The 14,088-nt window shown below is 48.5% G+C and overlaps 1 protein-coding gene across 1 annotated transcript in view; it reads right to left on the bottom strand.

The window, feature by feature from the left end:
- Positions 1 to 14,088, bottom strand: part of LOC140421029 (uncharacterized) — a 278,045-nt gene that overhangs the window by 215,015 nt on the left and 48,942 nt on the right. The window lies entirely within an intron of this gene.

The following is a 14,088-nucleotide window of genomic DNA, read 5'->3' as shown; positions in this document are numbered from 1 at the left end:
GTGGGCGGGCCTTGTCCGCATAATTAAGGACCCACTGGACATAATAGGAGAAGAACCCCAGGCACAGTTTCAGGGCCTTGGGGCAGTGGGGGAGGGGGAGTTCCATGAGGGGGCACATGCGGTCGGGGTCGGGCCCTAGAACACCATTTTCCACGACATAGCCACGGATGGCTCAGCGGTTGGTGCGGAACACGCATTTCTCCTTATTGTACGTGAGGTTAAGGAGTTTGGCGGTCTGGAGGAATTTTTGGAGGTTAGCATCGTGGTCCTGCTGATCGTGGCCGCAGATGGTGACGTTATCTAGGTACGGGAAGGTGGCCCGCAGTCTGTACCGGTCAACTATTCGGTCCATCTCACGTTGGAAGACCAAGACCCCATTAGTGACGCCGAAGGGAACCCTAAGGAAGTGATATAGGCGGCCATCTGCTTCGAACGCAGTGTACTGGCAGTCCTCCGGGCGGGTGGGGAGCTGATGGTAGGCGGACTTCAGGTCCACTGTGGAAAAGACCTGATACTGCGCAATCTGATTGACCATGTTAGATATGCGTGGGAGGGGGTACGCGTCGAGCTGCGTGTACCGATTGATGGTCTGACTGTAGTCAATGACCATCCTGTGCTTCTCTCCAGTGTTTACTACTGCCACTTGAGTTCTCCAGGGGCTGTTGCTGGCCTCAATGACCCCTTCCCGCAGAAGCCGTTGGACCTCCGACCTGATGAAGGTCCTGTCCTGGGCACTGTACCGTCTGCTCCTGCTGGCGACGGGTCTGCAATCCGGGGTGAGGTTCGCAAACAAGGAGAGTGGATCGACCTTAAGGGTCGTGAGGCCCGCATACGCTGAGCGGGGGAGGGGGGGGGAGGGGGGGGGGTAGGGATCCGCTAAATTTTAAGGTTAAGCTTTGGAGGTGGCACTGGAAGTCCAGGCCGAGTAACAGGGCAGCGCAGAGGTGGGGGAGGACGTAGAGTCGGAAGTTGCTAAATTCTACGCCTTGGACGGGGAGGGTTGCGATGCAGTACACCCGGATTTCCACGGAATGGGATCCAGAGGCCAGGGAGATGTTCTGGGTAACGGGGAGTAGCGCCTTACTGTCATGGGGTGGATGAAAAGGCAGGACGTCTCGTGCCCATCGATTTTCACTGTCGTTGTTGCGGTCGCGAGGTTGCGGGGCCGGGACTGATCCAAGGTGATCGAGGCGAGCTGCGGCAGATGCTGGGAGTTCCGGGCTGGTCAGCGGTGGTGGAGGTAGCAGCAGGCGATGAAATGGCATCGAAGATGGCGGCGCCTATGGGCCGCACGTGGCCCGCGTTGAAGATGGCAGCGCCCACGGAACGCACGTGGCTTGCGAGGAGGAAAATGGCGGCGCCCCTGGGTCACACGTGGGGGGTGCAGGAACGCCGGGCTTGGAAGCAGCAGCGACCGACCGGGTCTGGCAAACAGAAACAAAGTGCCCCTTCTTTCCACATCCGTTGCAGGTCGCGCTCCACGCCGGGCAGCGCTGCCGGGGGTGTTTGTTGTGCCCGCAAAAATAGCACTTGGGGCCCCCCAGGGTTAGCTGGCTACCACGTGGTGCAGGCTTGCGGTGAGCTGGAGTCGGCACCTGGTGGGGCCCACAATGCCCACCGCACGGTCGGGGGCGGACGACTGGACGTTACGGGAGGCCACTTCTAACGGGTTTGTGAGCTGCCTAGTTCCCGCAAGATCAAGCGTACCCCCTTCCAGTAGATGGTGGCGGACGTACGCAGACCTCATGCCCGTAATGAAGGCATCTCGGATTAAAAGTTGTGTGCTGGACTGCTAAAACTGCCTGGCAGTCACAGTTCCTCCCCAGGATGTGCAGGGCACGCCAGAAATCGTCCAGGGACTCACCAGGGAGTTGCTGTCTCGTGGACAGGAGGTGCCTGGCATAGAGATGGTTGACTGGCCGAACGTAATGTCCCTTCAGGAGCTCCATCCCTTCGGAGTAAGTAGGCGCATCCCGGATGAAATGAAATGAAAATCGCTTATTGTCACAAGTAGGTTTCAAATGAAGTTACTGCGAAAAGCCCTGAGTCGCCACATTCCGGCGCCTGTTCGGGAAAAATGTCAAGGCTCATCGGTGAATAAAGGACTTGGAGCTTCTGCGCATCCGAGGGTTCCTCAGCGGAAGTTCGGAGGTAACTTTCGAAGCAGGCTAGCTAGTGGTCAAAAGCGGACGTAGCGTTAGCTGCTTGAAGGCTCAGCTGCAGGCGATCAGGCTTGATGCGAAGATCCATCGTTTTAAAAATCTTTCCTCAATAAATTGATGCACTATCAATTATTGCAAAGAGAGTAGTGGAATAATCAAGGCTTTATTGAGCAAAGATGTTGTGCCTCCTGTAGCTGCCACCAGAATGAGTGCAGCACCGGCGAGCACACACATTTATATGCCGCCTACTGGGCGGAGCCAGCAGGCAGGGATTTACCCATGCACCTCTATTATACGGGTCTTACCGTAATACATATAATTCCCGTACCAGCCTTCCCGAACAGGTGCCGGAATGTGGCGACTAGGGGTTTTTCACAGTGACTTCTTTTGAAGCCTACTTGTGACAATAAGCGATTTTCATTTCATTTCATTTTCATTTTTCAATACTGCTAGTGGTGACTACCACAGAGAGCAAAGAGGGGATGAAAAAAAGCACTGGCTAGTAAAAGTAGAGAAAATCCCAAGATATCCTATAAGTATATCAATGGGAAGAGGAAAGATTAGGGCCCATTAGGGACCAACAGGGAAACCTGAAGGTGCACCTAGGGGACATTGGTAGGGTGTTGAATAAATACTTCATATCTGTCTTCACCCAAGAGAATGAGGAGGTAGTTATAGAACTCGAGGAGAGAGACTGAAGGGTTTTGGGGCAAATTGTCATAGCGAGTGACAAGCCACTGGAGGTGTTGGCAGGCTTAAAAGGGGAAAATTCTCCAGTCCGGATGCATTTTGTCCCCAGATGCTGTGGGAAGCGAGGGAAGATTTGCAGGGGCTCTGACCCAAATTTTTAATTCCTCTCTGGCCACAGGAGGTGCCTAGATTGGAGAACAGCTAATGTGGTTCCACTATTTAATAAAGATTGTAGAGATTAGTCAGAGAACTACAGACAGTCTTTCCCACGTTAGTGGTAGGGAAACAATTGGAGAAAATTCTGACGTAGAGGCACGGTTTGATCAGGAATAGTCAGCATGGCTTTGTCAGAGGGAGGTCATGACGAACCGATTTGATTGATTTTCTGAACATGTGACCAGGTGTGTTGATAATAGTAGTGCAGTTGATGCAGTTTACATGGATTTCAGCAAAGCTTTTGACAAGGTCCCACATGGGAGACTTATAAAAAAGGCAATTGCACATGGGATACAAGGTAACTTGATAAGATGGATTCAAAATTGACTTAGCTGTATGAGACAAAGGGTGATGACCGATGGCTGCTTTAGTGACTGGAAGCCAGTGTCCAGTGGTGTACGACAGGGATCTGTGCTGGGTGCCCTATTGTTTGTCATTTATATAAACCACATAGATGACTATGGTGGGGGTAGGATCAGTAAGTTGCGAATGACACAAAGATTGGTTGAGTGGTTAACAGTGAAGTTGAGTGTCTTAGACTACAGGAAGATATAGGCGAGATGGTCAAATGGGCAGAAAAGTGGCAGACGGAATTTAACCCTGAAAAGTGAGAGGTGATCTCCTTTGGAAAGAGTAATGTGACAAGGAAATATTCAATGAATGGCATGACACTGGGAAGTTCCGAGAAACAAAGGGACCTTGGCGTGTTCGTCCATAGATTTCTGAAGACAGAAGGGCAATTTAACAGGATGGTGGAAAAGGCATAACTTGCCTTTATCAATCGATGATGTGGAGATGCAGGTGTTGGACTGGGTTAGGCACAGTAAGAACCTTGTGTTGTAAGACTTCATACTTTATCAATCGAGGCATAGATTACAAAAGCAGGGAGACCATATTGGGAGTTGTATAGAATTTTGGTGAGGCCACAGCTGGAGTAATGTGCGCAATTCTGGTTGCCATATTATAGGAAGGATGTGATTACACTGAAGGGTTTGCAGAGGCACTTCACCAGGATGTTGCCTGTGATGGAACATTCAAATTATTAAGAGTGGTTGAATAAGCTTGGGTTGTTTTCGCTGGAGCAGAGAGGACTGAGGGGTGACCTGATCGAGGTGTACAAGATTATGAGGGGCATGAACAGGGTGGATAGCAGGCAGTTGTTCCCCTTAGTTGAATGGTCAGTTACAAAGGGACACAAGTTCAAGGTGAGGGACAGGAGGTTTAGAGGAGATTTGAGGAAAAATCTTTTTACCCAGAGGGTGGACTGTTTGGAATGCATTGCCTTGGAGGGTGGCAGAGACAGGTTGCGTCACATCCTTTGAAAAAGTACCTGGATGAGCACTTGGCACGTCATAACATTCAAGGCTGTAGGCGAGGTCCTGGCAAATGGGGTTAGGTAGGAAGATCAGGTTTTCCACACGTCATTGCAGCCTCGATGGGCCGAAGGGCCTCTTCTGCACTGTATTATTCATTGATTCTGTGATACGGGGTAGATCTTTCATGACTGAGATGAGGAGAAATTTCTTCACCCAGAGAGTTGGGACTCTTTATTTTGTTATAATACTTGGTCACAGTTTTTTGTGAACATTTATGCAGCAAACTGATTTCCCATTCAATACATTGGTTCAGTGATAGAATTCTCACTTCTGACTTAAAGTGGTGAGGTCAAGTCCAACTTCAGAAACTGGAGCACATCATCCAGGCTGACATTTGATGGGAAAGATGCAATGTTGGAGGTGCTGTCTTTTGAATGAGATGTTAAGCCAAGACCACATCGGTCTTTTCAGGTGGATGCAGCAGATCCAATTACACTGTTCAGAAAAGCAGAGTGGATATCCCCTTGGTATCCTGCCAACATTTATCCCACAACCAAAATCACTGGTCTGAATTTCACATGTGATGGGCACGCATGACGGGCTGAACCGCCCAAGATCAATTAAAGATCACAATATTCCACTGGTTGGCCAATTAAGTGGTAGCCAGCATGAATCATGTCTGCACTGGGTCAGTGGGCGACGGGTGCGTAGCGGATAGCAGGTCCAATGGTGACCTGATGCGAAGTTTAGAAGGTACTTTCCATAGGCCGCTGAAGACAATGGAAGAGCCAGAAGGACCGAATAGCCACAGCAGGAAGGCAAACAATGTGGCAGAGAAGCTCAAGTGAGCAGTAAGTCTCCTGTTTCTCTGATACTTGTCTGCAAGCCCTTGTGGAGGCAGTAACAGACAGGAAGGACATCCTTCTGCCATAGGAAGAAAAGAGGAAGTCACCCCATTACACCTGGGCATAGGTGGCAGCGGAGGTCAGGGCATGACCTTCCCCAGCTTAAATGGCTCCAATGCCAGAAAAGGTTCAATGACCTTCTGCGCAAGGCAAGGGTGAGTCCTAAGTGGCTGTTGTCCAGTGTGGGGGGCTGAGGAAGGGTTTCAGTCAAACGTGCGGGATTCAGGGAATCTCAGAACACACAGCTGCCCATGCATCTTAAGACAAGAGAAATCTGAAGCACTGGGACCATCAAAGAGACAGGGCTCTAAAGGCTTGGAAATGTTCTCAAGCCTCTTGGATGTGATCTGTGGTGAGAGATCGCATGGTATGTTACTGAAGCTGCAGAGTGGAGTACTTAATTGAGCTCTGCACTTACTTGTAGTACAAATGGAGACATAACAACAAGGAGAGATCTGCCACTGGTGGCGGGTAGCTAACCTGGCAATCCTCACCAGCCATGAGCTGGGAGCTTTAGTGCGAGTGGGGTGGGAGGTCATCTGGTGGCAGAGAGGCTGGCATCTCAGAGGAAGGCAAGAGCCTAGTGGGCTGAGGCATGACAGGTTGAAAGTAAAAAGATAAGAGGCTCTTCCCTCATAAGAGCTTCAATAATGCACCAATCACTGAGCCACTATGATGTCATTGATACCAATTGCACTGGGTAGCATGTGGTGGACATTGACTCTGTGTGATATGACGAATAGTTCTGATTAATTATTTTAATCCCTCAGATGAGCCTTCTACCAGAGCCAGCTAGGAAGCCAATGACCCTACATTGATACCGCAGCACAAACCTTGCAAGAGGCATCTGTGGCACACCCTCTTTCAAAACCAAGAACCTGTACAGATACAGGCACGTCAGTGGGCAATAGCGCATCAGTTCCTTTGGTAATGCTCAGTGGTGAGGGCACAGCACCCTCACTGGTGCAGATTGGTGAGGCAGGAGGTGCTCAGGGCACCAGTAGTGGGAGGACTGCTGGAGACTAGAACCACCCTGAGTCCAAAGAATCATCGATCAGGCAGCAAATGATTAATGTTCAATGGGAAGCACAGGGAGATCTGGCAGAGATCCCAGAGGGTCTGCATTCTATGGCCTGATTTGGAAGACTCCTTGCAGAGCATCAGTATTACCTTGACCCTTAGAATCATAGAATGCAGTGCAGAAGGAGGCTATTCAGCCCATCGAGTCTACACTGGCCCCTGAAAGAGCGCCCTACCTTAGCCCACACCTCCACCCAATCCCCATAACCCAGCAACCCCACCTAACCTTTGGACACTAATGGGCAATTTTAGAGTGACCAATCTACCTAACCTGCACATCTTTGCACTGTGGGAAGAAACTAGAGCTCCCGGAGGAAACCCAGCAGACCTGGAGAGGACATGCAGACTCCGCACAGACAGTGACTGAAGCCAGGAATCAAACCCAGGTCCCTGGCGCTGTGAATCAACAGTGCTAACTACTGTGCTATCATGCCGCCCATAGCTTTGAGTGCACAGCCTCATCCATCGAGAGTGGTGACTCTCATGGAGAGGCAGCTCCAGGAATGGAATGAGGAGTTCTAGAGGTTGCTTTCGGACCAGCAAGCCCTCACACACGAACTGACCTCAGGAGGTCACTGCCAGTGTGGGAGAAGGATGCGGCAACCAATCTTTCAGCCAGGTGCCCATTCTTCATTGATGGGCAGGGAGGTGAGGACATATCTCACAATGCTGGAAAGCTGGCGTTTCCTCTCAGTGCTCTGGATGGTTTCAGCAGCTCCTCTGTCTCTCTGCCAGCCACTAAGGCATCCTCAGAGTCCGCGGTGACTGAGCAGTGTCCAGCCATGTCTCTGAGCGCAGAGCGCACCCTCCCAGGCACTGTCTGCTCAGGCCCCGCCGCCGAGCAGACAGCCATTAAGGTAATCTGTGCCAACAGGGTACCGCAGTAATCAACTTGCCTCCAATGCTGCTGTCTTCGAGGGGGGAGGGGTTACCAGAATGTAGCACCCACAAACGTAAACTTAAGACACTGAACACAGCCAAAGGATGCACTGGATGCTTATATTTTCTTTTCATATCAATTGAGTTTATAGATGATCTAACTGGATGTTTTTGCTTTGTTTAATGTTAATTACTACTTGCACACAGGCCATGAGTATCCATTGTATTCAATTGATGTGAGCCTCATGAATGCCTCGTGAGGGACGTTTGGGACATCAAACTTTATTACTTAAGCAGTGATGCTCATCGGGCTAATGGAATAATTAAGTGTGAGAGGTTTTGGATGGAGATGGTGCCCTTGGACTCAGACGGAAGGCAAGGTATACCAACCTAGCTGAAAAAGCCTCCCTGGTATCCCTGCCTCCTGAAGGTTCCTGATTTCAAACTCTTCATCCTCACCTTCCTGCTTCCCGGGCTCTGCAGCGGAGTTGTCGTCAGTTTCCTCACCTGAATCCAGTACGCCTGCCTCAGTGCTCTAGTGGTTCCCGAGAGAGACAGAGCGAGAGAGAGGCACACAGAGAGACAAACACAGAGAGAGACAGAAAGAGAGAGACACACACATACAGAGACAGGGAGAGAGAGAGATATACACAGAGAAAATGTGAAGAGCACAGCAGACAATGACAATGAGTGACACTCTGGCGGCTACTTCAGGTTGACAGTGATCCAGACATCGGAATCTCATCTTCGGCAGGCCAATGGCAGCGATTGTATCTCTCCTTTACCTCTGTCCTCAGGTGCTTGAGAGAGGTCATTCGCCACCTTTTCAAAGGCTAACCCATGACATATAGCTCTTGGGGCTAAAGAAGTCAAGAGGTATGGGAGGGAAGGCAGGAATCAGGGTATTGAACTTGATGATCAGCCATGATCATAATGAGTGGCGGAGCAGGCTTGAAGGGACTCCACCTGCTTCTATTTTCTATGTATATTTCTATGTATGTCATCAATCTACCTCCTGTTGAGGCAAGCTGGAACCTTGGCACTTGAGTGAAGCAGAATGAAGGCATTGTGGGCATTGCACAGACCTGTAGAATCTGGGTCTTGTGGTCACAAACTGCCTAAACATTCATGGGAATGACATCACTTCTTGTTGTTAAAAGGGCTGGCTGGTACCTTGATGGCCACATGGGTGCAATCAATTGCACCCTGGATCCAGGGAAACCCTGCAATTGCAGCAAAGCTTGATTAGCCTGGTTGAATTGATCCATTCTGAAACGAATGATGTTCTCACCCACCGGAGCAGAGCATCAGTCACCAGCTTGACAAGCTGCGTGCAGTTGACTGGGTGACACGCAAACATCACCAACAGAGCCCTGGAAGGGTCCGGAGGCATAAATCTTATGTTTCACGATCTTTAGAGCCACAGGCATTGGGTGTCCACCCACAGAATTGGAGGCTACCTCTGGGCTAATTATCTGGCAGACAGTCACGACAGCTTCCCTTAAAAGCCATAGTCTCTTGAGGCACTGGACTGCATGCCAAAGTAGTTGATTCACTGCCTTTGTGCCCTGGCAGGTAGGTAGTGCCATCTTCTGCGGGGATGTCCTCTATATCCTTGCTGGCCCTGAGAAACCTGTGCCTGTGCCTCTGCTCTAAGGTGATTCCTACGGCCACCTGGCCTCCTCTCTCATTGTTCCTGCCTCCTCAGAGGAGCACTCCCTGCTGAGTACACTATACACATCTGCAGAGATACAAATGGGGCTGACCCGTGCACAAAGGGTGTCAGAGGGAGCCAAATTTCCGATGTCAGAGGACTGCAATCTCCTGAAAGCTTCAGACTATGCAGAACCATCCAAATAATGCAGAGAAAATGCTTGAAATGCTTCAAACCAAGTTCCCAAAACCTCAGCCTGCCTTTGCTTCAGTCCCTTTTTAATCCCACCCTTGGATGAAAAAACTGCATAAATCATTTGGCCACCTTCCTGTGTTGCCCACTTAAAAATCACGACTTAAAAATCGCACGAATAATGTAATATTGTGGTCAATTGAACAGAATCCTTTCAAGTGGCTCCATATTGTCAGTGGGCAAGCAACCAATCCGCTCCTCCGCCCACCGACCGAAATATCATGGGAGCATGCGATAATATAGGGACGCGTGCCTGATGTCATTGCTAGCTATTTCATGTACTTCCAGATCAGGCACACCCCGCTGGGGCCACGTCAAATCTGCAGATTACAAAAAAAGATTGGGCCAGACATTGCTGAAACAAATAATGGCTTATTATTTAAAAGCATTATTAATATGCAAATGGGCCAGAGGTATTCCATGAGTTGTCAATCTCGAGACTCTCGTGAATAAAGTGGTTGAGCTGAGTTCACAGATAGACAGTTGAAAATATACCATACCTCTTACTGAAAAATTGCTTAAAGAATGGTAGCAATTTCTTCACAAAAGAGGAGGATGATGCAGTTATGTAGTTAAAGAGGAATGCAAAATATTAGATGGGATAAGCATAGCGAGAAAGGAAAATGTCTTCCAGGCTATTAAGAGAAGTGAGGGTGAAAATAGCAGAGACTCTGATTATGATTTTCCAATCCTCTAACTGCAGAGGCGGTACCAAAGGATTGCATGGCAGGCTGCTAATATGGTACGTGGTTTATCAAGGGATAGATGGAGTAATTATAGAGCAGTCAGTATAATCATAGAATCCCTACAATGCAGAAAGAGGCCATTCAGCCCATTGAGTCTGCATCGACCCTCTGAAAGAGCACCCTAACTTAGGTGGTGTTACGGGGATAGGGTGGGGAGTGGGCCTAACCGTTGGACACTAAGGAGCAATTTATTATAGCCAATCCCCCTAGCCTGCACATCTTTGGACCCTGGGATGAAACTGAAGCAGTAAGAATCGAATCCGAGTCCCTGGCGCTGTGAGGCAACAATGCACTGTTCCACTGTGCCATCCTTGGGGGATTACTGGAAAAAATTGTTTCGATCGGCACAAATTAATGAAAGACAGTCAATGTGGATTTGTTAAGGGAAGGTTGTGTCAGACTAAGTTGGTTAAGTTCTTGTGGAGGTAGCAAGGTTGATGAGGCTGGCACATTTACTGTTGTCCACATGGATTTTAGCAAGCCTTTTAACAAGGTCCCATATATTAAGGATTGGTTTGAAAAGTACAAACTCATGGAAACCAAGGGGAAGTGACAAGTTTGATTCAAAATTGGTTCAGTGGCAGAAAACAAAAAGGTGATGGCTGCTGGGTATTTTTGCGACTGGAAGGCTGTTTCCAGTGGGGTTCTACAGGGTTCAATATTAGGTCAATTGTTTTCTGTAGTCTAGGTGACCAACCATTGCAGCAGATTTTCCTGAACCATGCTATAATTTGGCCTGTCGTCCCATCCTAGGTTAGGTCTTCAAATACAAATTGACCTAGATTTCTTCGGTCTCTGTAGGGTTTGTATCTGCATTGACCTCGGCAGGTTAATGACTTTTGTTTGAGTTTTTCAGTGATTGTCTGAAATTTTGGGTCTGAGACAGCATTACCAGACCTGGAGCAGGTCACATGGCTGCGGCGATAGTATAATGCACAAAACAAGAACCTATTCCCCACCCTGTTCTCATAGAACATAGGACATAGAAAATACAGCACAGAACAGGCCCTTCGGCCCACGATGATGTGCCGAACCTTTGTCCTAGATTAATCATAGATTATCATTGAATTTACAGTGCAGAAGGAGGCCATTCGGACCGTTGAGTCTGCACCGGCTCTTGGAAAGAGCACCCTACCCAAACTCAACACCTTCACCCAACACCAAGGGCAATTTGGACATTAAGGGCAATTTATCATTGGCCAATTCACCTAACCCGCACATCTTTGGATTGTGGGAGGAAACCGGAGCACCCGGAGGAAACCCACGCAGACACGGGGAGGACGTGCAGACTCCGCACAGTCAGTGACCCAAGCCGGAATCGAACCTGGGACCCTGGAGCTGTGAAGCAATTGTGCTATCCACAATGCTACCGTGCTGCCCTTGAGAACAAATAAATCTACACTATATCATTTAACCGTAATCCATGTACCTATCCAATAGCTGCTTGAAGGTCCCTAATGTTCCGACTCAACTACTTCCACAGGCAGTGCATTCCATGCCCCCACTACTCTCTGGGTAAAGAACCTACCTCTGATATCCCTCCTATATCTTCCACCTTTCACCTTAAATTTATGTCCCCTTGTAATGGTGTGTTCCACCCGGGGAAAAAGTCTCTGACTGTCTACTCTATCTATTCCCCTGATCATCTTATAAACCTCTATCAAGTCGCCCCTCATCCTTCTCCGCTCTAATGAGAAAAGGCCTAGCACCCTCAACCTTTCCTCGTAAGACCTACTCTCCATTCCAGGCAACATCCTGGTAAATCTTCTTTGCACCTTTTCCAAAGCTTCCACATTCTTCCTAAAATGAGGCGACCAGAACTGTACACAGTACTCCAAATGTGGCCTTACCAAAGTTTTGTACAGCTGCATCATCACCTCACGGCTCTTAAATTCAATCCCTCTGTTAATGAATGCGAGCACACCATCATCACACCACAGCTCTATCCACTTGAGTGGCAACTTTCAAAGATGTATGAACATAGACCCCAAGATCTCTCTGCTCCTCCACATTGCCAAGAACTCTACCGTTAACCCTGTATTCCGCATTCATATTTGTCCTTCCAAAATGGACAACCTCACACAGGGTTAAACTCCATCTGCCACTTCTCAGCCCAGCTCTGCATCCTATCTATGTCTCTTTGCAGCTGACAACAGCCCTCCTTACTATCCACAACTCCACCAATCTTCGTATCGTCTGCAAATTTACTGACCCACCCTTCAACTCCCTCATCCAAGTCATTAATGAAAATCACAAACAGCAGAGGACCCAGAACTGATCCCTGCGGTACGCCACTGGTAACTGGGATCCAGGCTGAATATTTGCCATCCACCACCACTCTCTGACTTCTATCGGTTAGCCAGTTCGTTATCCAACTGGCCAAATTTCCCACTATCCCATGCCTCCTTACTTTCTGCATAAGCCTACCATGGGGAACCTTATCAAATGCCTTACTAAAATCCATGTACACTACATCCACTGCTTTACCTTCATCCACATGCTTGGTCACCTCCTCAAAGAATTCAATAAGATTTGTAAGGCAAGACCTACCCCTCACAAATCCGTGCTGACTATCCCTAATCAAGCAGTGTCTTTCCAGATGCTCAGAAATCCTATCCTTCAGTACCCTTTCCATTACTTTGCCTACCACCGAAGTAAGACTAACTGGCCTGTAATTCCCAGGGTTATCCCTAGTCCCTTTTTTGAACAGGGGCACGACATTCGCCACTCTCCAATCCCCTGGTACCACCCCTGTTGACAGTGAGGACGAAAAGATCATTGCCAACGGCTCTGCAATTTCATCTCTTGCTTCCCATAGAATCCTTGGATATATCCCGTCAGGCCCGGGGGACTTGTCTATCCTCAAGTTTTTCAAAATGCCCAACACATCTTCCTTCCTAACAAGTATTTCCTCGAGCTTACCAATCATGATCTAACCAGCATCCACAAACCCCTTTCCAAGGTCTTACAGGCAACTCTCCTCTCAAGGTCTATTCAGCATCTCCAAGGCGAAGTTTTTCCCACTGTCACACTGGATAGTATATAAATGATAGCAACTTTATTATAGGGGGCGTGACCAAGAGGTTTGCAGATGAAACGCAAATTGGCCATGTAGTTGACAGTGAGAAAGACTGTGGAAAGGTTCAGTGGACAGATCAGGTGGGCAAGTAGAATTCAATCTGGAGAAGTTTAATGTAATGCATTGAGGGAGGCAAACATGGCACATGAATATACAATAAATGATAGGATGCTGAGAAATGTGGAGGAACAGAGGAACATACAGCGCAGAAGGAGGCCATTCGGCCCATCGAGTTTGCACCGACCCACAAGCCCTCATTTCCACCCTATCCCAGTAACCCAATAACCCCTCCTAACCCTTTTGGTCACTAAGGGCAATTTATCATGGCCAATCCACCTAACCTGCACGTCTTTCGACTGTGGGAGGAAACCGGAGCACCCGGAGGAAACCCACGCAGACACGGGGAGAACGTGCAGACTCCGCACAGACAGTGCGGGGGATCGAACCTGGGACCCTGGCGCTGTGAAGCCACAGTGCTATCCACTTGTGCTACCGTGCTGCCCTGAACCTTGGAGAACATTCCCACAGATCACTGTTGATAGCAGGACAGGTGGAGGGGGTTAAGAAGAAATACTGGATTCTGTTCTTTATTAGCTAAAGCATAGTTTATATGAGCATGGAAATTATACCAGGACTGCATAAAATGCTGTTTAGGCCAGATGTAAAGTACTGCAATCTATATCACAGGGAGATTGTGATTGCACAACATAAGGTGTAAAGGAGATTTAGAAGGATATTGCCAGGATTGGATCATTTTAGTTCTGTGGAAAGATTGGATGAGATAGGATTGTATTCTTTAGATCAGAGGTGGCTAAGAGGTGATTTATTTGAGGTGTGTAAAGTTGAGGGACCTAAATTAGTCAGCTTATTTCCCTTAGCAGAGAGGTCAATGACTTGGAAGAATAGCTTTAAAATAATTGGTAGAAGAATTAGAGGTGAATTATGGCAACATCTTTTCACTCAGAGGGTGATGGGTATCTTGAACTCACTGCCTGAAAGGGTGGTCAAAGCAGAAACCCACAGTGCATTTACAAATACTTGGATACGCACTTGAAGTGCCACAGACCAAGAGATGAAAAGTGGGATTAGGCTGGATAGCTCTTTCTCAA

This window comes from Scyliorhinus torazame, chromosome 5 (genome assembly GCF_047496885.1).
Source record: "Scyliorhinus torazame isolate Kashiwa2021f chromosome 5, sScyTor2.1, whole genome shotgun sequence".
Taxonomy (NCBI): Eukaryota; Metazoa; Chordata; class Chondrichthyes; order Carcharhiniformes; family Scyliorhinidae; genus Scyliorhinus; species Scyliorhinus torazame.
This window is presented reverse-complemented; position numbering and strand designations above follow the sequence as displayed.